Here is a 20,783-nt window from a genome sequence, read left to right as displayed (position 1 = left end):
GTATTCTTAAAGAGAGCCATAAAAAAGGGAGCTAGATGGTTAATTATAGGCAAAAATAATTTTGCACAAGCTGTGTTACGTGTTAAGAGTGTTTTGGCTTCATGTGGTTGATAGGCTGTTTTCTGACTTAGCATCACTTACTAGAGTTCTTTTGGCATAAAATGAAAGGCAAAACGGGGAGTAACAGAGAGCACAGTTTCATAAGGGAACACAATAGCCATTTCTGTCTTCACCTTTTTTAAGTTCTGGTTTTATATAATGCTGCCAAGGGTTAAAGAGGAGATATGTGCAATTCAGTTCCATTTCTCTTGTGCTGTTTTGAGCTGCAGAGATCTAAAAGCTTGTCTTTAACAAAGGTATTAAGAGAGTGGGTCCAAAATGATATATTTATTTCAGAATAAGGTGTTTATCATGTAAATTATGTGCTCCTTTCAGTATTACATGACAACCCAAGGGGGCTTTCCTTTGGAGAATCACCAGTGCAACCTTGAACCTTTTAAAACAATGTGTCTTGGTGAGTAACTTAAATGCCACAGTTCATGGCATTTATCACTGCACAGACCAGCTTTTGGAGCAGCTGCATCGACAGATCTGCTGCAGGATTTTTTGGGGAGCAAAAGGAGGGACAGGGTGGGCTTCTTTGTTGTACCTAGTTGCTCTAGTCTGACCATCCCAGAAGACAAACTGTATTCCTTTCCTCTCACAACCCCACTATTTAAAGGCTTGTAGTAGGTTTTGTACGACTCTTCTGCAAGCAGCCCTCCTTGAGCTCAAGACCAAGTAAGGGAAATCTTCAGCCAAATTCCTTTTGAATTGGAAAATTTAAACAACTTGAGGAAAAAGGAGTAAGACAATGGAAAGTGGAATCCAGCCTTATTTGTAACAGATGCTATTAACACATGCTTAGTTTTATAGCCTATTCTGGCAGCCTTTCACCTCTTTCTTGTGAAAAAACTTTAATATTAAAAGTTCATTGCCAGTCCCAGCAAAAGTGCACGAGTAAAATGGGCTGATGGTCTCAATATAGCTAATGAAAAATGCATTAAATACCAGTTAAGGATTAAAAATTATCTTTTCACTAATTTTATCTTTTCCTTTATTCCTGAAATGGGGTGCAGGTAGGTGAAAAAAAGCTTTGCTGCATGCTTCCATGCTTTGATGACACCTGTGTGGTGAAATTGCTGCAGTTCTGATGTACATGCAGATAACCAGGGTGCTCAGCATAAACTCAAACCTGGAGCCTGGTCTACCCAGTTATTTCTAAATACACAGCGATCTAAAAACAACCATGAGAGTCTTCATTTTGGTGGCCCAGGGTTTCGTGCTGCAGTACTAATGCAGCAACATTTTTACAGCCACAGATTCTGTTTTGACCAAGTGGAGCACATGCCTTGCTTTTCTTGGTTCATAAGCAGATTTTTAGCACAGAATGTCAAATCAGATAATTTATAAAGTAAAATTAGCGAAATGAGACAGTTTTTCTCACTGCTCATTACTCATTTTTTCTGATAAATTTCACTCATTTTAACTAGCTTGTACTTCTGCTCACAGAGGGGCTTCCCGTTCCAGCTTATCTTTTTAGATATTCAGCAGATAATTCAAATTCAAAATGTGAACAGTGCTACTTATTTTTAGAACCTGACATAAATACAGGCAGACATAGGTTTGAAAATAAGTTAGGAGAGACCAGAGAACTCTGAACCATTTGGGTAAAAAATGTTGGTAGACACCTGTTCAGCTCTCTTTGGTACAGCCTGCACAGGAAAGGGAATCTCCGTCGCCGTCTCTTCAGACATCTCCACCTACTCGTGCTGGAGAACGGGAGAATGTGATATCATGGTACAGAAGGTGAGATGATTCTTTGTAATAACTAAAAGTGCTACAAAACTGAATAGAATGAACTCCAGCAAAATTTTCTGTCTCACAAGGATAAAACCTACTCTACATTTTGAAATTTCCAAAATGAGCAGCACAACTGGACTGGTTCCGATACCATTTCTGAGGAAGACATCTCTTGCAGGCACGTTTTATCCTTGTGCTGCAGTGCTGCCCAGGTTGGCCTTTTTGGGTCATTATTTAAGCATTGAGTCAAACGGGAAAACTGATTTCTAGCCCCTGTGGTCAGTTTGAGCTTTACAACCCAGGTAGTTCATGGATTAGCTCATGGACAAAATAAACAATTTTTCTTAGGGTCCCATATGTGTGAATGTTGAAACTCTGTAAACTCTGATAAACTCCACTCTCTGGGGACCCTGTGAGGCAGTGCAAATATCTTCTGTGTGTGTGTGTGGTTTTCTGCTCCTGAGAGTACTCATTGCACAGACCCACCTGAGTTGTGTTAATCCATACTTCAGTCCTGACTCCTGAATGTACATCCCATAGCAAATCAGGACTTGTGTGTCAGCTTTTCCAGCACCAATCCCATTGTTTTTTGCTTTCAGCTTCACAAGCAGATATTGACACCTAAGATGAGATGTAGGTTGCATTATGGCAAGGAGTCCCAATTCCCATGGTTTAAGCTGTGCAGGAAAGAACTGGTGGACAAGAAGCTCCAGCAATGTCCGCTCACAGCCCAGAAAGCCAACCGTGTTCTGGGCTGCATCCACAGCAGCATGGCCAGGAGAGCAAGGGAGGGAATTCTGCCCCTCTGCTCTGCTCTGCTGAGATCCCACCTGCAGTGCTGCATCCAGCTCTGGGGCCCTCAACACAAGAAAGATATGGACCTGTTAGAGCAAATCCAGAGGAGGACCACCAAGATGATCAGAGGGCTCCTCTGAGAGCTCCTCTCCTATGAAGACACACTCAGATAGGTAGGGTTGTCCAGCCTGGAGGAAAGAAGGCTCTGGGGACACCCTCTAGCACCTTGCAGTACCTAAAGGGGGCTGCAAGAGAGCTGAACATTTTACAAGGTTGTATAGTGGTAGGACAAGGGGGAATGGCTTAAAAATGAATGAGGAGAGGTTTAGATTAGATATTAGGAAGAAAGTCTTTACTGTGAGGGTGGTTAGACACTGGAAGAGGTTGCCCAGAGAGGTTTTGGATGCTCCATTCCTGGAAGTGTTCAAGGCCAGGTTGGATTTGGGCTTTGACCAATCTGGTCTAGTGAAAACTGTCCCATGGCAGGGGGGCTGGAACTAGATGAGACCTAAGGTCTCTTCCAGCCTAAACATTCTATGATTGAGTCCATGAATTCAAGATTTCTTTGGTCACAAAAAAGGAGCCAAGTGGTGTTTTGTTGCTGAAAGTGAGAATTGAGGACAGGTGAAGATCAACGTCTCAGTTTTGAAGACTGATGAAGTGTTTCAACTAAAGACTGTTTAAATATGAACTTCTGACTTCTTCTAACAACTTGTGTAGGTGCCTCTTCATGCAGCTGATGTGCTCTTGAGACACACTTGTGCTTTTCTTATGATGTTCAGAGTGGATTCTGCTGTGGGACTAAGGAACTGCAAAGCTGGAAACAGCTGGCTCTGAGGAGTGTGAGACTGCTGCATCGCTCCCCTGGCCAAGCGCTCCACCTTTGCCTCAAATTCATCATCTGTGGCATCAGACCACTGAGCAGATGGTTGAGTGTAGGGACAAAGAATGCATGGTCTAGGGCTGGAAGGGTCAGAAGCAGCCCTGCTTGAGGTGGGACCAAGTGCCCAAGGTTCCACTCCTGACATGAGATCAACCTTGGTGGCTCCCCTGTGCATTGATGCAAGAGCAGAGACATGAACATGAAATCCTCCTTGAGCAGAGTCATGGTACATCTGGGTGGTTCATATGTGACAAGCTATTCTTGATGCTACAGTGAAGTCAGAGGTGCCCCCATTCCTCTGCCACCCTCACACACAATCTGTGAACGTACTGAAAACTCAATTTACAAATCCAGCATAGCCTCTTGTGACTGTCTCTGACACCTTAGATCTCTGACACCAAGTGCAGTTTGCAGGGATGAACACCAGATTTTGAGAAAGCAAACAGACACCACCCATTGGCTTTGACAGCCCCCAAGCCATGTGCCTGCCACTGGCTGTCTTTAATAGCAGAGCTGTCCCTCCAGGTGTGCCGTCCTCAGGAGCTGTGGAGCCAGGAGGTGACTCACCCCCAGCAGCCAGTGAGTCGGTGCCAGTGGAGGGATGGAAGTGAGAGAGTCAAAGTCCTGGGCCTCTGCTCTACCCAGCAGACCACACCCTCCAGGGTTTCCTGCCTGTGGTGAATTGTGTCGGGTTTTATCTGTAAGACAGGTTTAAAAGCAAAAAGCAAAAGAAAAAAACAATAAAAGCCCCCAAAAACAAGCAAACAAACAAACAGTAAAACCAACTCAGTTCTCATGAATGAAAAACTACTCAGTCTTCAAAAGCTTTCTCAGCCTTTTGGGGAGCAGCACGTCACTCAAATAACTGAAGAAATGTTGTGGGTTTCCTCTAAGGACCTTCAGTCTGACTAGCAAGCTTTTACCTGTGATAGTGAGTGATAAACACTCCCTGATAAAAATGGTTCCACCTTTCTGAGGAGCCTTTTTATCAGGTTGACCACTTTGGGTGGTCTAAGCTGACTACTCCATTGTGCTACAGAAATGAAGGGTGAGTCAAACACACATCCCCTCTCACCCATACACACCTATATTTAAGAAAAGTAAAATTGATATACCAGGGCTGTAATAATCAGACTCATACATGACATGGTCAGCCACAACTGACCACATGGTGGTAAACACTCATCTAGAAATAGGTGTCTGAGGCTTGCTGGGCAGTGTTATCTGTATTCATAGTGTCACATTCTCTCTAATGGAGTGTTTTTCCCATCAGCCAGATCCAAAATGAAGTGTGCTTGCAAGATCAGTCTGGTTGCTTTACACATGTTGTTCATATTTTTTTTGTTTCAGCTTATACAAATATGAGTGAATCTCACTAAATGACTCTCCTCTGAAAGTGGCCAATGGCCAATTTGCCATCAAACATCCTTCCTGCGCTTTTATCATGCTGCAGAGAGCCAGGAGGAGAACAAAGACACAGTGGGCTGGTGGAGCATCATCTGAAGTGACTCATACCACAAAGTGTGGGCTCTTTGGAATGATGCCCCGAGTGTTTATTTCCTTCTATTCTTCATCTTGTTGGGGTGTTTTTGTGTTTTCTTCCCACTTCCCATATCTGCATTTTGTTTGGGTTTACATCTATTCAGTTCCTCATATTTCAATAAAACCCAGTTGCTGCCATTTTGTCAGAGTCTTGAGGCTGGTTGGTCCTTTTGGTGTTTTGCTTGGTCTTTTATTGGGAAGAAGTTTTTTAAATATTTGATTTATTGGAAGGGGGTGTTACCTGAGAGGGGTTTTGCAGTGGCAATGTATTTTCTTTCTTGAAAAAAATTACACTTTTCACCAATATAATATTTCAGCTTAACTTCAATGTAACAAAGTTTTTCTCTGTGGCAAAACAGAATGTGTTTGACACATCCTGTTATATCACATTTGAAATTGTGCCATTTTGGCCCTGGGAAAGAAGAGGATGTGTGGTGGGAGCAACACCAGCAGGAGTTAAGGGTGAGCAAAGGTTCAGTCTCCACAGACCTGTCCATTAGCAGATCTACCCCTGCTCACAGACACGAATACACATCCTTTTGCTTTTATGTTGGTCCCTCTGGATGAAAACTGAAGCTAGGACTGCTCTAAAAAGCACAATGCTTTTCTGAGTGTGAGGAGTAAGTGCTCCAACTTCACAGGACATCGTCTGCCCTTCCTGCATACCTGGTGGAAGATTCCACTGAAGCATCCCTGCAGCTCTTACCACCTGCACAAGACTATACCAAGATGGTTTTTCATCTGCTGTACTGCTCTACTCTTCCCAACAGCCATATAAATTAGGGGCAAGGGGCTGACTTACCGGGCTTTTAATTTTTCTGTGGAGCTTTTGCATCAGCAATGCTTTGTGGCAGTGAGTCCACAGGTTAGAGAGAGTGAGCAAGTTTGGGGGATTTTTACAAGTTTTAGCTCCTGTGCTCATGTGCCATTCTGACTATTATCCTAACCCATGCAACAGTTCATCATTCACAGTCGCATTGCTTTTTCCTTGCTGGGGAGAGTTTTGCTGCTCATTGAGTTCTTGAGTACCCCTAAGAGTACTGAGGTGCCTCATTTCCCACAAGGAGCCTTCCCCCACAAGTATCAGCTGTTCCCAGGCACAGCCACAGTGGCCTTGGCTCACACTCTCCAATACATGCCCATGGTCTCCTCACTCTCACTTGCCCAGAGGGCCATGCAGGTCAGGCTGCATTTCTGTAGACACTGGTGTGTGGAATTCCAGGGACTGGGACTCCTTAGCATTTCCTACCCTTCCTGGTGGCACTCTAGGGCAGTAGGGGAAAGAGGGGCTAGGACACAAAGAGGGGCTGTCCGCACAACCCCCCTTCTGTCAGTGAAGCGACAGAGAGAGTGAAGACTCAGAGACAAGTGATGGAGATGAGTCAGAAAGCCTCAGGAAGAGTGAGTTAGCCAGCAGCACACAGGATAAGTGCAGGTCATACCTGTGAACAATCCAGGGACACCTTCCCCTGCTCTGGTCTGGGGAACCAGAGCCCTTTGGTGTCCCAGTGGGGTGATGAGACTCAGGCAGCCAAGTCTTTCCCCAGGACGTGATGAGGATGGTGCAGTGGCTGGGATTGTAGCCCCGTGGTGTGACAGGGGACACAGCCCTTCTGCAGACTCTGCCTCCCCAGATGTCCAACAGTCCCTAAGGAGAAGCAGAGGTAGGCAGGGTTTGATTCTGAGTCTGGGGACAGGCAACAAAGACAGTGACAAGCCTTTTCCTGAGGCTGCCCAGAACCTCCTCAAATGCCCTGCTGGTCTCTGCCTGGCCAGGCTGACCAGGACAGTCCCCAGACCCCCCAGCAAGTTCAGAGATAATGACAAAAGGCTCACAAATATATTTCATGGAAGCCAGCTCAGAGTAAAAAGCAACCCATCATTTCAGGAAACCTCATTTTTCATTTGTAAAACACTTTCATTCAGAAAAAAGGGAGGTGGGGAGAAGCAAAGCAGGATGCCTCTTCTTCCCAACCATAGCAAATACACTGCACATCAATTTCAGTCCTTGAAAAAATGCAAAAATGGGACACAAGGAAATCCAGCAGTTGCCTCTTGCTTCTCAGTTATAGTTGCTTGTAATTTTGGTCTAAAATATCCCAGGTTGGAGTCCGCCCCAGTCCATTTTCTTTGCCTGGAAATTTTAAGTAGTTGCTGATCATTTAGCTGGAAGAGAATACACTCTTTCTCCCCCACTCCATGCTTCAAGAAACTTGGTGACCTTTTCCTCATGTCCCCAGGCTTTGGAAAAAGGACTTGAAATGTGGCAGGACTTTGGCTTGGGTGTCAGGAATGTGCTGCTTGCCTGCAAAAAAACTCCATCCAAATTTTGCCAAGTTATAAACCTCCGAAGAAATAAATCATCCTGCTCACAGCATTCCCTAGAGCTGGACTAGAGCTAAAAAAAATCCTCCCTAACTTTATTCCACACCCAGGGCTCCCCATGAACTCCCCTGGGGTCTGCACCTGCATTGAAGTTGGTGCTGCAGCCCCAGGGAGTGGGTCTGGATGGGGTCTCCCCCAGGAGGAAGCTCCCACCACCACAGGCACTGACAGTGCTTGCAGCAGCAGCCGGAGCCCTGGAGCTGCTGGGGACAAGGCTGGGGTGGAGGGGAGGGCAGACATGGCTTGGGGTGGGATAAGGGATGAGAGAGGGAGAGAGAAGTTGTGCCTTAGAGATGGTGGTGGTGGGAAAGGGAAGTGCCTGGAGCATACTGGGACATACTGGGTGAGGACCAATATTAAGGATGGCAATTCAGAGCACCTCTGGGAGGTGTAGCATCAGGCTGCAGCCAAAAAGGGTCCAATGAAATGGACTCCCATTTTGTTGCTAATGTGTTCTGTCCCTTCCATTTCTGTCTCCTTAAGCTAAGGGAACCGTGTACCCAGGCACAGACAAGGCAAACACTGACATCTTTTAAATTTGCCCGTGTGGCCTCCAAAATACTCTCCTGTGTCTGCATAATACTGTAAGTGAAGTGCAAAATAGGAATAAAAGAAAAAACAACCCAAAGCAAAGAAGCAATGTGAGACTTCTGTGATTAAATAGATTTCTTTTGAGAGTTCAAGGCAAGGTACTTTCATCAGCAGCCTTTGTAAACAAGCAGGCTTGTAAGTGATGAGTGGGTTTGTAAATAAAGGGTTGACTTTCTGAGAAGCTGAACACCCACCACTTCAGACAGCAGTGACCAGCTCCTCTGAATCATGGGCCATGAGGCTTTTCTGCATTCTGAAACCTGTGCCAAAACCATCCCTTAGCTCTGCTCTTTTCCCCTAGCTCGCCAGAGAGACCTTTCGTGTGCTGTGCTTCCATTCTTCAACTCTTTTAGGCTCCTTTTGCACCCACAGAGGTACCCGGCCCTGGGAGGACATGGTGGGCAATCACTGCAGTCAATCCCAATACTTAGCCAGAATTCTGGCATTTCCTTCTTAATTAAGAAAATGGATGCAATTACTCACAAAAATAGGTGGCTGGGGCTTGGCTTTGGTTGGTTTTACATCTGATAGGTATTGATGGCCGCTCTGTCCAGTGGAAAGCAAGGTGTAGGCCTGGAAGTTGTAGGCCCAGAAGGTGTAGGCCTGGAAGGTGCAGGCCTGGAAGGTGCAGGCCCAGGGCCCACGCCAGCCCCTCACTGGGCCCCATCCCACCATTGCTCCCGCCTGCTCCTCGGAGTCCTTGGCAAAGTCACAGGTTGTGAATTGAAGCCACAAGCTCCCCACCAACACCTTGTCTCTGTACACTGCGTTGAGACCTTGACTGTCAACACAGGGCTGGAAAAGCCTCCTGCCCGCCCCCTCTGCAGCTGTGCTGAGCCTTCATTTCTCATCTCCCTTCAAGCAAGGACAAACAGGAGCAGCCTCAGCTCCTGGAAATGCTCCTTTCACCACCAGCTAGGACAGCACTACCTGGGCAAGGGCAAAATCTGAGATATGAGCTCATGAGGGAGTTATGGGGCCTTCCTGGAGCTGGGCACCCCAAAGGCTCATTGCAACGGCGCTGAGTACCCAGGGCAGGGGCCAGTCTCATGCCTAAGACTGTAAAAGGGTCCGTGGTATGATTTCTAGGTCTCGTAGCATATGACTACATTCAAAAATTGCTTTCCTTATTTTTAATTTTTTTTAAATTATCAAAACCGTAATATTTTTCTTATCAACCCTCTTATGATATCACTCTTTCAAAGGTGGCGGGGGAGGGCTCTAGTTAGTAATGTTTCCATTCTTCTGCCACTTGCCCCATTGACTTAGACAGGAAACTTTTGAGGGCAAGAAATGTCATTTATTAGAAGCTACTGCATCTGCCAACCTCATTTTGGTTTGGTGTCTAGACAGTAAAACAGAAGAGAGCATTAATAAAAACTGAGCAACCAAATGCCTGAAAGTTCTTGTTTGATGGTCTCGAGCTCACCTTCGCATGAGGTGAAATCAAACCTGTAAGTTTTTTGAGGGTTTTTGTTGGGTTTGGGTTTTTTGGTTCTGTTTTGATTTTGACCCTAACATGAAGATGCCCTGATTTGTGTGTGTGTCTTCTGCATACACATGTGTGCTGATTGTGCCTGCTTCTAGTAATGGAAGTAGGAAACTTCATACAGATGTGCTGCTTTTTCAGAAGTCACACTGTTACTGCTAGAAAAAGGAAAATCAGGTGGATTCTTTAAGTGACCAGCATAGAAAGATGTCCCTTGCTTTTAAATTTCCTAACTCCAAGTAGGGTAGCCTCAGTGTTTAAAAAGAGATAAACAATTCTGTTTATCTCTGCTTATAATCACGTGGGCCCAGGACTCATGTCTGTGTGAATCTTTTCTAGGAAAATACTTCAGACTGCTCCACTGAGCTCTCTTCTGGCTGTTATAAATCCGTGTTTATGTTGCCATAGCTTTATAAAAATGACAGGAGAAGAAGAAGCCAGCCCCCCATTTATGTGTGTTCTGAATTGCTGTCATAAACAGAGGCCTGGATTCATCAGTTTGGGAATCCTTGAAGTGAAAGCAGCACCAGTTCCCATCACCATGCTGTGTGCAGGGAAAGGGCAGCAGGAACGCTGTGGCTCCTCGAGACATTTGGTAGGTGGATTTGGGGATCTTCTGAGTTTCAGATAAATTGGGAGGCCTATTGCTGCCTCCAGCACCAGCATTCCTGGAGGTAAGGTCAAACCACCACTGCTCTCTTTCCTTCCCTCTGAGCACAGGTTTTGAGCAAATGTGCTTCCAGGCATCGGACACCTCCCCCTTATCCAGGAATAATCCATGCTCTGCATCATCTTGTATTGCAGGGAAACAAACCTCTTCGTTTTGCAGCTTGGCTATGTTTCTTTTAAAAACTGGGGGGTTGGGGAGGAGGGAAAGAAATCAAAAAAAAAGCAATGGTAAGGGAAACACTAATAAAAATGCTCTTGGTCTATCCCAGGGGGAAAAGAAGAGCCCCCACTTTCATCTAAGGTGACATAAGCCCCAGACAACCCCGCCCAACAACCATCTGGAGGATGAAGTCTGCTCTCCAGCATGGCCTTTGCAGAGGGAACCCCACATCCAGGAGCAAAATAGCAGCTCCAGCTTGGCCAGCAGCACTCAGTTGTCCCTGCACCCCTGCACACACTTCAGAGCTGCAATTCATACAGCGACTGCTGAAGTAAAAACAGGAGAAATGGGGACTATATATAAAAGAGCTGGAGTAAAGGCAAGTACTGGATTCTGCTTCTGAGTAAGTCTCCTGTTTTTAGAAGAAGCCAAGCTTTGCACACCCAGCCCCTGAGCGACTCAGCCCCGCTGTGCTGCCGTGAGCGCCTGCAGTGGGGCCCCAGCCTGCAAGGAGCAGCTTTCCCTCCAGGCCCTGCCTCACTGCCACCCAAAACCACACTCCAGCTGCATCACACAGACAAACCCTGGCTCCTGGAGTGCCATCTCCTCTGCTGGGCTTTCTCTGGGCACCTATGGAGCACAGCTCTGGAGAGCCAGGAGTACTCCCAGCAGGCTGAGGGCTGAGCCTTGAAGTTACTGATTTTGGCAGAGGTGAAGAGGTATCCTCCTCACCAGTGAGCCTCTTCTCCACCGAGTTCAAGCCTCCTTTGCTCATCCCTGGCTGCTGCTTCCAGGGACAGCGGTGGGCATCTCAGTATCTCTGCTGAGTCACCTGCACCCATGCATGGCACAGGTGTCAACACCAGAGCAGGCAGGTGACTGGGGAGACTGGACTGGGCCAGGCTCCCACTCCTGATTTCAAACTTTCTTACTGGTGTGAAGTACTTTTGAATGGCTTCCCTTTGCTATTATTTTATTTTATTTTATTTTATTTTATTTTATTTTATTTTATTTTATTTTATTTTATTTTATTTTATTTTATTTTATTTTATTTTATTTTATTTTATTTTATTTTATTTTATTTTAATTGTTTCTTGGAGACTTTTTCCCCAAGAAAAATCATAATGAAATCTTGCTTTCCCCCCATCCCTTGCTGAATTAAAAAAAAAACTAAACTAGACAACAAACAAAAGCCCAAATTCCAAATGTCACAAAACTCTCTGTTTCTTCTGCACAACAGAATTCTTATTGTCCCACAGCCCCAACTTATTGACAGGCAGAGGCAAAGCAGACAGACCTGGGGCAGCAGTGGGAAAGGAAAAAAAGCAAACAAGAAGGAAAAAAACCACAAACACTTCCACTTGGGATGCAGCTCAATTCCCGAGGTGCTGCTGCTATGAGCATTGCCCAGCTGTTGAGTGTGGGGTCAGAGACCTCCCTGTCACCCAGGACAAGGGCTTTCCACATGCCATGGGGCTGGAGAGGGGTCTAACATGGGGCCGGGCCACGCAAACAGCAAGCAGTTTGTTTTGCTGTCTGTCAAAGCCAAACCAGCACAGGCAACGACAATGGAGCCGTTGCAAAAAAATGAACACCAGGGAGCCACCTTGCCTCCCTCCTCAGCCAGTGCTTCTGAATTACAGGGAGGCAGAAGTACTAAGTGAGAATAAACAAGCAATGGGGAAGGAAGAGTAGGAGGCAACTCCATTCAAACTGGGTAAGAGAAAAAAACAACTTTAAAAAAAAAAAAAATCACTGATGTGAAGTTCCTGATGCCAACCACAGAACAAAAGGAACTACCCTTTGGTCTTAGTAAATGTGGTCAAGTAGCTGCTCTCTCTTCCAGCAGGCTCCCAACAGTAGTGAGGGTTTTACCGGCAGGTGAAGCATCCTGGCGCCTCCCAGCAGTTCCCAGCCCATGCAATCCCCATTACTGAGCAGCAGGAGCTGCCCTCCTCAGGAGCAGCTGGAAATGAAAATTATTTCAGACAGACAAAGCATCCAGTACCATCAGCTGTGGACACGGTCTGAGAACACAGGGCTACAAAGCCCTGGAATGGCAGGAGCTGTGTGGGTGGACCTGTGCATCACACAGCCGTGCTCTTGTTGGCTTTGCTTGGGCACATTCTTGGGTTATGCTGTTGTGAGGGTTTTTAATATCCTGAAGAGATTTTGGGCTCACATCTAGTGGCATTAAGGCATCTCTGATTGCACAGGAGACCCTCTGCCTCTCACTGTTTTCCTGGGGATGCCCCTGTGGCTGGTGGTAGAGGATGTTGCAGGACACTCTTGCAGGCTGTGTCTTCCAAGGCATCCAGCATGGCCAGGATGGTTGTACTCTACACGATGCCAGCAAAAATGTGCTGGTGATTTGTGTGTTGCAGGATGAACTGTAGCAAAGCTTCTTCTTGGCTGCATTTTTTATATTCACTCTGCCACCTTCTCCCAGACTGTAGTGTGGCACCACACAGAGCTCCCAGCTGGAGCCACCAGTGCTTAGTGACAGAGAAATGCCCACGCACTGTGCCAGAGAGCTTATAGTCTGATTTGAACCAAGACAAGACACAGACAAAAAACTCACCAAAGCCACCATGGGAACATCAGGATGGACCAGAGGTAATGCCAGTCCAAGTCTGAGCTTTTCCAGATTTACACTGTTCTGTACATCTTTGAAATGACAGAGCTACATCCAGAGCATATCCCCTCTGTTTCCATTGACAAAATATATTAGCTGGTGTGGGATGGGGAGAATCTACATACTTACTTTATTTTTGCTGTGATGTATTTGAGGAGAAACAAGACCTATTAGAAGGCTGAGCCTGAATTAGAACGAGGAGTTTGGTGCCAGCCAGGGCTGGCAGACTTCAAATCAGAGTAAGAGCTCTGAGTAGGAGAGCAGCATTGCAGAGGAATCCCTGCTCCAGTATGAGAGGCATCACATACTTGGGAGCCCAGAAACTGTCCCTCTCTGTGCTGCCCCTCAGTTCTGGCTCACTTGCAAGACACTGACTGAAAGATTAAGCCACCAAAAGGCTGGAATTAGTTATTTATGGGCAAGTTTCTTTTAAAGTGACTTTTGATACAAAAATATTTTCTCCTCATGCAAAGTCGTCTGAGGTGCTCAGGAGAGAATTAACATCCTATTGGCTGTCCTGTAGGACGGAGCACCCAGAATCAGTACAGGTGGCCTTTTTGTCGTTGTAATGATGGAAAAATGAACTCAGACAGGCAGAGACAGAGGAAGGGCTATTAGACACTTTTGGGTTATCATGCCTGATACAGCCATCAGGCAAAGTCTGATTCACTTCTGGAAAAATTCGACACTGCAGCCAGACTGCTGAGCCCTTGGCTGCAAAGTAGGCCTGCGACTGCTGCAAGTACAAAGTGAATCAGCCACGCCACAGGCAGACCTTTTTAGGTACAAGCCTCCAGCTGACAGCAGGCAGTGGGAGCCTGGCTGCCAGAGAGAGAGAGAAAAAGCAGCTCAGCAGTCCCAGCAGCCAGACCTCCATCTCCTACCTGCCCTGTGCACAGCCCTGGTGTCTTTTGCTCTGTTTCACCCACAGCAATTGTGGGTACCTGCCCCTAGCACCCACGGGCACTCTGCAGCCAGCTCAGGGCTGCCTTGGTGTCGCGGCGACTCGGCACCGTTCCCTTGGAGGCCCCCCATCTATTCTTGTAAAGGAACCGATTCAAGTAAACTCTGACTCTATATTCCCACCTTTGCTTGACAAACAGAACAGGGAAATGCCATTAACACGCAAGCCTTCCTCAAACCACCTTGTTTTCGCTAGTCGCTCGCTGCCAGTCACAGTGGAAACAACACCACTTCCTCCCACATGCTGTCAGTGCCTAGACTGTATTATTTGCTTTTAATTGAATTAGCCAGCCCATTGCTTTTTGTTATCCTATACAAAGCGCTAAGTTCTGCAAACACCTTGCCAGAGTGACTAAATCAGATGGTGAGATAATTATTTCCACCACATCAGTTACTTCAGTTCCAAATTGGCCATCAAAACACAGGCAGGTGGCTGTGAGGTTCATGGAATGTCCTCAGAAGTTAGGTAACACCACAGACCCACTCCCAAATAACTGAAGTCATCTCTGGGTTTTTAAAACATAGACTTTTCTCTCAGGGGTGTCATCTCAGCCCATAAAGTCAGTGGAGTCAGGACTTTGAGCCTCCACCCCAGCCCTGTCCTTCTCCAGCTTCTTAGACTGTGTCTCACCCACACCTCAGTTTCCACTAAAATAATAATTATTCTATTGTTGTTACTGCTGTCATTAACACGATTACACTCAGTTCACAATATTCCCTGCAGAGAAAAGAAAACCTCTGCTTTGATCATCAGCATAAGAAGTGATAAACAGCACATTTGCTTTGTGTACTTCTCTTAAAACTCACCTTCTTCCAGTGCATTTAACAGAAAACCTGAATGATTTCTCACAAATAAGCACAGGACTGTTTTAGGGGTGGAAGAATGGCTTTGAGTAGCCTTTAATCATGGCTTTACTCTGGACCTACCCCAGATTTTTATTCGCCCCTTAGCAAACCTCCCCAGGTGTTTCCCCACTCACCCTGGGAGCAGGTTAACTTTCCCTCTTGCCAGGCAGAAGACCTTGTCCCGGTAATCCATCTCAAGCATCAGGTAGGTGACCTTTGCCTGCTGCATTTAGCCTCTTCCCTCCATCCATGGGATGGGGGGAACGAGCAGTGGTTCCCCCAGCCCAGCCCACAGAGAGGCTGCAAGGATCTGAGGGGGAAGACGGAGACAATCGATGTGCAAGGCTTGGCTGCGTGCTCATGGAAAGGGAAGAACATGTCTGCTGAACTGTGTGATCCAGAGCAATCCCATGCATTCTGGGAACATAGCACTTCCTTGCACCTGTGCAGCCCACAGCAACACCTTCTTGCTGGGAGCATGGTCATGGCAATGGCAGTCCAAGGAACTGGGCTTTCCAGAAAAGGAGTGTTGACTGGTAATGGCAGCTTGTGCTTTTGCATAATTGACAATAAAATCAATGATTAATTGAACAATTCACTACTTAAAATCAGCCTTCTTGGCCCATTAAACCCATGGCAGTCTTGGTAAGATTCCCTGGTGGACTGCACAGGAACTACTGTCTTTGTTCAAAACTAATACCCTTCACTTTCTACTTCTAAACATGGAGCTGGAGATGGCTGGGCAGGAGAAGGAGCACAAGGGTGTCTGTGGGGAGATACTTACCTGAAGCCAAGGAAGCTTAGCTTGACTTTGTTGAGGAACCGAGGAAATATTCAACATCCCACTTTCACTAAGGCTTCACCACATCAGGACCACTTGCTAACTTTCACTCCTCTTAAAAACGTTCTTCAGGCTATGCTCTGCTCCTTATCTGATCTCTGGGCTCTCAGTTCCTTCTCTATGGCCACCTTTGTCTTTCCCTCAGCATCATCTTCTTGTCTCTCCACCTGGCCTTGCCGTGACCTTGGCTATATCACTGGCTGTGGCTTTGCTGCTTTTTTCAGCCTCTCCTTGTCCTTCTACACAGAGATCCTTCAGGTCCTCTCCAACAGCTCTGAGTCTCCTGATTTCATCTCTGTGTAGCACAGGGTTTACTCTGGTTCACTCTATCCCAGCTCATGAGCTACTTTTATCCCATTCTCCAAGTGTGGATGAAAGCCTTCTGGCAAGGCCTTCCAATAACCCTCCTCTACAGCTCCTCTGGACCCAGCCACCTAACATTGACTCCTCTAAACACAACCAGATCCTTACTTCTGACCATCATCATCCTCCATCCTCTTCTTCTTTCCTGGCCTTCCTTCCTCCTGCTTGCCAGAGCACCTGTGGCTGCAGCATCCCTCTTGCTGCACTGCCTTCTGCTCCTTTTCTCCCTCCAAGCTCTTCCTCAAGCTTCTTCCCCTATTCCAACCACAACTCATTACTCTGTATTCCTCAAACTCCCCCTTGCCCTTCACTTACCCCACACTTAGCAGCCCACTGTCACCTTCCCTCATGGCCAAGGCCCACAGCTGCCCCTTGAGGAAGCCTTTTCACTCCCTTTTTCCTCCTCCATCCTCCCCTAGGATGGTCTCCAGGCTTGCTTCTGACCCACTCTCTTATGGTACCCCTCTTAACTCTCACTGAGCTCTTCCAGACCTGCCCTCATAACAGCTCCCATTCCCCCCACATCCCCCCATAACTGACCCTGTGTGGCCACAAGCAGCAGCTCATACCTCTATACCTGTTATACTTGTCCACCTCTTTTCCCAACCAAATTTAGCTTGTCCTTCTTTTTTTTAGCTTTTTTTTTTTTTTTTTTTTTTTTTGAGCGAAAGACCTGTCTTTATACACAGATTTTTATTTTTACATTTTTTTATGCCTTTCCTGCTCCCCATGTCTGCACGTGCTGCCTTATTTCTGAGAACTAGCTGACTTCTCCTCCTGGCCAAAACCCACTTCTCTACTTCAGACTCTTGCAAAAGGCAGAACGCACTAAATGGCTCTAATGAGCCCCAGCTATACCTGCAACTGAACTGCCCTCTACCTGCTGTCCTTCTCCACACTTTGTCCTTCCATTCACTGGGCTCATGCCTGCAGCCACTGTCCTCTGCCTCCTCTGTCCAAAGATGCAGAGCTTTTCCTGGGAAAGACACAATTTGGCTGGAATGGTACAGAGAGTGCTGATGATCCTTACATTCTGCTAGACTAACTTCAGTTCTATCCCATCCACAGGGGCGTGCCGGAGGGGCTGGAAGAAGAGGCTGCACATGGGCATTCACCTTCCCCTGCCCACAGTCAGCTTACCACCCAAGCTGGTGGCCAGGGGAAAGGATTGTCTGTGCCAAGAGCTACAGCCTTCATCCTGGGAACACCTGGCACGTGGAAGGAGGAGAAATGGGTTTATTTGGCCCTTGGGGTATGTGCTCGGTTTTCCACAAGACCTTCCAGGTTAGGTGGAGTTCTGGAGCAGCAGAATTAACCTGCAGTGCAGTGTTTGGGGGATTAATAAGGCACAAGGCATCAGTGGACACTCCTCCCCTGGTGGAGTCCAAAAAATTAGGTACCTAATATGTGTTGAGAACCTGCAGCAGATGCTGATTTGCACCTGATCAGGTTTCCTCTCCCCAGCCCAATATTTTCACAAAATTTTGGGGTGTCATTAGCACCTTCTTCACACGGGAATAAACCCTGCCAATTGTGTAAAAGATTATTGAAGAAGGGTGAGGGTGGCTTGCTAGCTGCACACACACACACACACACACACACAGACACACAGACACACAGACACACACACACACACACAGTATGCCATATCTTCATTTTTTACCTAATGACTCTGGCTTTGATATAAATTTTGCAATCAGAAAGAGTAATCAACCTTCACAATATAAAAATGAAGCCAGGCCAAAAAACTCTGCCAGATATCTGCAGCTAGCAGGCTGCAGGATGGTAAGCAGTACAGAAGTCACGCTTCAACTTCCTGCATTCATCCTCCCTGCGCTCCCCTGGTGCTGGAGCACCCCCCACCACTGCCTCCCAGAAATGAACTCATTCATTTCCAGAAAACTCCGCACCGTCCCCCTCCCTGCGGCTGGGACCCCGGGCGCACGGGGTGCCTTTGGCTTTTGCGGGGGTGCAGGTGCCCCCAGGGCACAGATCCAGCCCACTCCACGTGGGCCAGCTCCCGGGAGAGCGGCAGCACGGGGGAGTGCGTGCCGGGGAGCCGGGACGGGCTGGCCTGTCCGGCAGCGGTGTCACCTCTGGAGCAGATGGTGCGGGCTGGACCGGGTCCCTCGGCACACGCAGCCTATCACAGCTCCAGGCTTTCAACTTCCTTCTTGCGGTTCGCGTCGCCTCGATTTATTCATTTCCTTGTAATTCGCAGATAGACATCGATGCTATATTTAAACGGTGCCTGTAACTGTGTGGGGATTGCAGGTAAGCCATTTTATTTGTAGAGCGATGGTTTTAAAGGAAAACGAGACTTCAGAGTCATCTTCCAGGCTGGCGCTGTCTGCGGTACGGGTGACCTGCATCCACGCCCAGTGACACCAGGCAAACCCCCTCCCTGACCTGCGGCACCAGGCACAGAGAGCTCCCAGCTCCTCCAGCTTCCTGCCACTCACCACCGAGAGGGCCTTTCTGCCTCTGTCCCACACAGACAGTTGTACAAAGCTCAGCAACCAAACCGGATAATTAGTTCAAATAATAAAATGTTTAAGATGGTGCAATAAAAACTTCCAGGATTCCATTATATTGGGAGTGGAAGAAGCTCAAGAAGAAAACACTGTGTTTAGCTTTAAAGGGTGAAAAGGATTCACAATATTCCCATGCAAACATCTGTCTTTCATTTCACCACTTCCCTTTGGAAAGTCCATGTTAAGCAATGGAACATGGGATGGTAATCTATGTTAAAAACCACAGAGCGGCCAGTTCTCTGGATGGAGGGTCACCAACCAGTTTGGGGAAAGATGAGATAAAGGATGAGGGCACCAAGAACTCTTCAGACACAGTCTGGGTTTTTTAGCTGAGTTGTGAAAACCCCATTGCTCTAAACAGCTCTGACCTTTCCTATTTCTTGGAGACTGACGTCTCCACAGTAGATGAAGTCACTCACCCTGTTTTTGAAGTCTCTCTCTCACTACTTCTTGCATGGGTTTTTTTCTGTGGGAGGGGGCAGTCATGAGAAGGGCTAAACCTCTTGATCATGTGTGAAAAAAGGAAATGAAAATGAGCTATTGGAGATGTATCACGGCCTGACCCATAACTTTAGTTTCTGAGGATATAAAATCCTGAAACTCAGAAGTCTGAAAGGAAAAAAGTAGGATATCTAGCTCTAAAAGCAATTTTATTGGAGGCTATATATTCTGTGCTGGAAACTAGAAATGCTCAGCCTTTCCTTTTATGAGACACTTATGAATGGCTCTGACAGAAGCATGAGAAACCATTGATTCAATCACCTTGAGAAACTGCAATTTGAATGTGGTGGCTTGGGTGGAGAGAAGCTGCACACCAGCTTCCTACAGGAAAGCCTAGCTTAAATGATCACCATGATTATATTCTGCTGATCAGTCATGGGCTTGAGGGTCAGAATCACAACTGGGAAGACACAAGAACATCCTAGTCACAATTCCAGGAATTGTGGTGCTGTCTAGAGACTAACCTTCAAAGGTTGTGCCCTGTCCTGCTTGGCATGCTCAACTAAGAGGCACTGTCTGCCTTTAGGTCTTGCTGCCAGTGTAGAGGAAAACCGATAGAGGACCCAAGAGAGAGTCAAAAGGGTTAGCTAGACCACAACAAGGTACCTAACAATGCACATTACTAGATGGCTGTAACCACCAGGAAAAAAGGGAATTTCTTGATGACCATTTGCTGAGGTCATATTAGTATTAGTCCAGGAAGAGAAGGCATAAGACTGTATGAGATAAATAGTCCCTGATATATGAGTAGGACTTATCCATGGACAATGACAGGCTAATGCATTTTGGAGACACACAGAAGTGCTTGAACCTAAAAGCATCTGACCACTGCCTGTGCTGCGCTGGCCATTCCCAGGTCAGAGAGAATCTGCATCTTGCAGACCTGAGGAAATCAGGGCTCTCTATCTGTCTGATCCAGATTGAAACATCTTCATGAAGGAAGTGAAAAGGAGCAAGATGAACAATATGGTGAGGATGGGATGAAATGTGCTTCATGTACACACTGCACTTGCACTGACATAGCCAGGAGAGCTTGGAAAGCATATTTCAGGTAGGATGCAAGTGTCTGCTCTAACCTCACCACGCTCACATGGACATTCACAGAACTTCCTCTGGGAGGTGGTTTCATTGGTACTACATGGACGTAATTTCTGCCTGGCTAGGAAAGGTAAGCAGGACAACCAGAGCCTGTAAGTTTTTGGATTTCAGACATTCTTAGAGCAAGAATTCAGAAGCTGGTCTCAAAATCAAAACACAGAAAGCCTAAGGGTCAAAGATGAAAACACTTCCCAGAAATATGGAGGGAATGCATTAGCTGTGGTTTATGAAAAGTCACCTGGATCTGTCTATTCTCTTAGCTTAGAAGACAGAATTCTGCATAATTCATGACCTGTCTTTTGTAGGGAGCAGGAAATGATAGCTGAAGCCTGGAAGACTGATCTGAGAGAAGTACCCAGCACAACAGGTCTGGCCTCAGCTGGCAGCACTGTGGCTGGAGCGTCAGGAGGCTGCCAGCTGCCTGCAGAGACATGCAAGGCAGCCGTGTTGGGCAGAAACAATAAAAATGCATTTGCAAAATGAAGTCCTGTGTTTCATTGCCATTGTTTACCAGGCACTACTCCTGTCTAAGAGATGAAACCTGGACTGGGCTCATCATCCTTGATAATTGCCTTTTTGTGAAACATCACCCTGTGCAGAACCACTCAGACCTATCAGCTGTCCAGTCAGCCTCTGCTAGGGCCAA

This window comes from Serinus canaria, chromosome 2 (genome assembly GCF_022539315.1).
Source record: "Serinus canaria isolate serCan28SL12 chromosome 2, serCan2020, whole genome shotgun sequence".
Lineage (NCBI taxonomy): Eukaryota > Metazoa > Chordata > Aves > Passeriformes > Fringillidae > Serinus > Serinus canaria.
Note: the sequence above shows the minus strand (reverse complement) of the source record.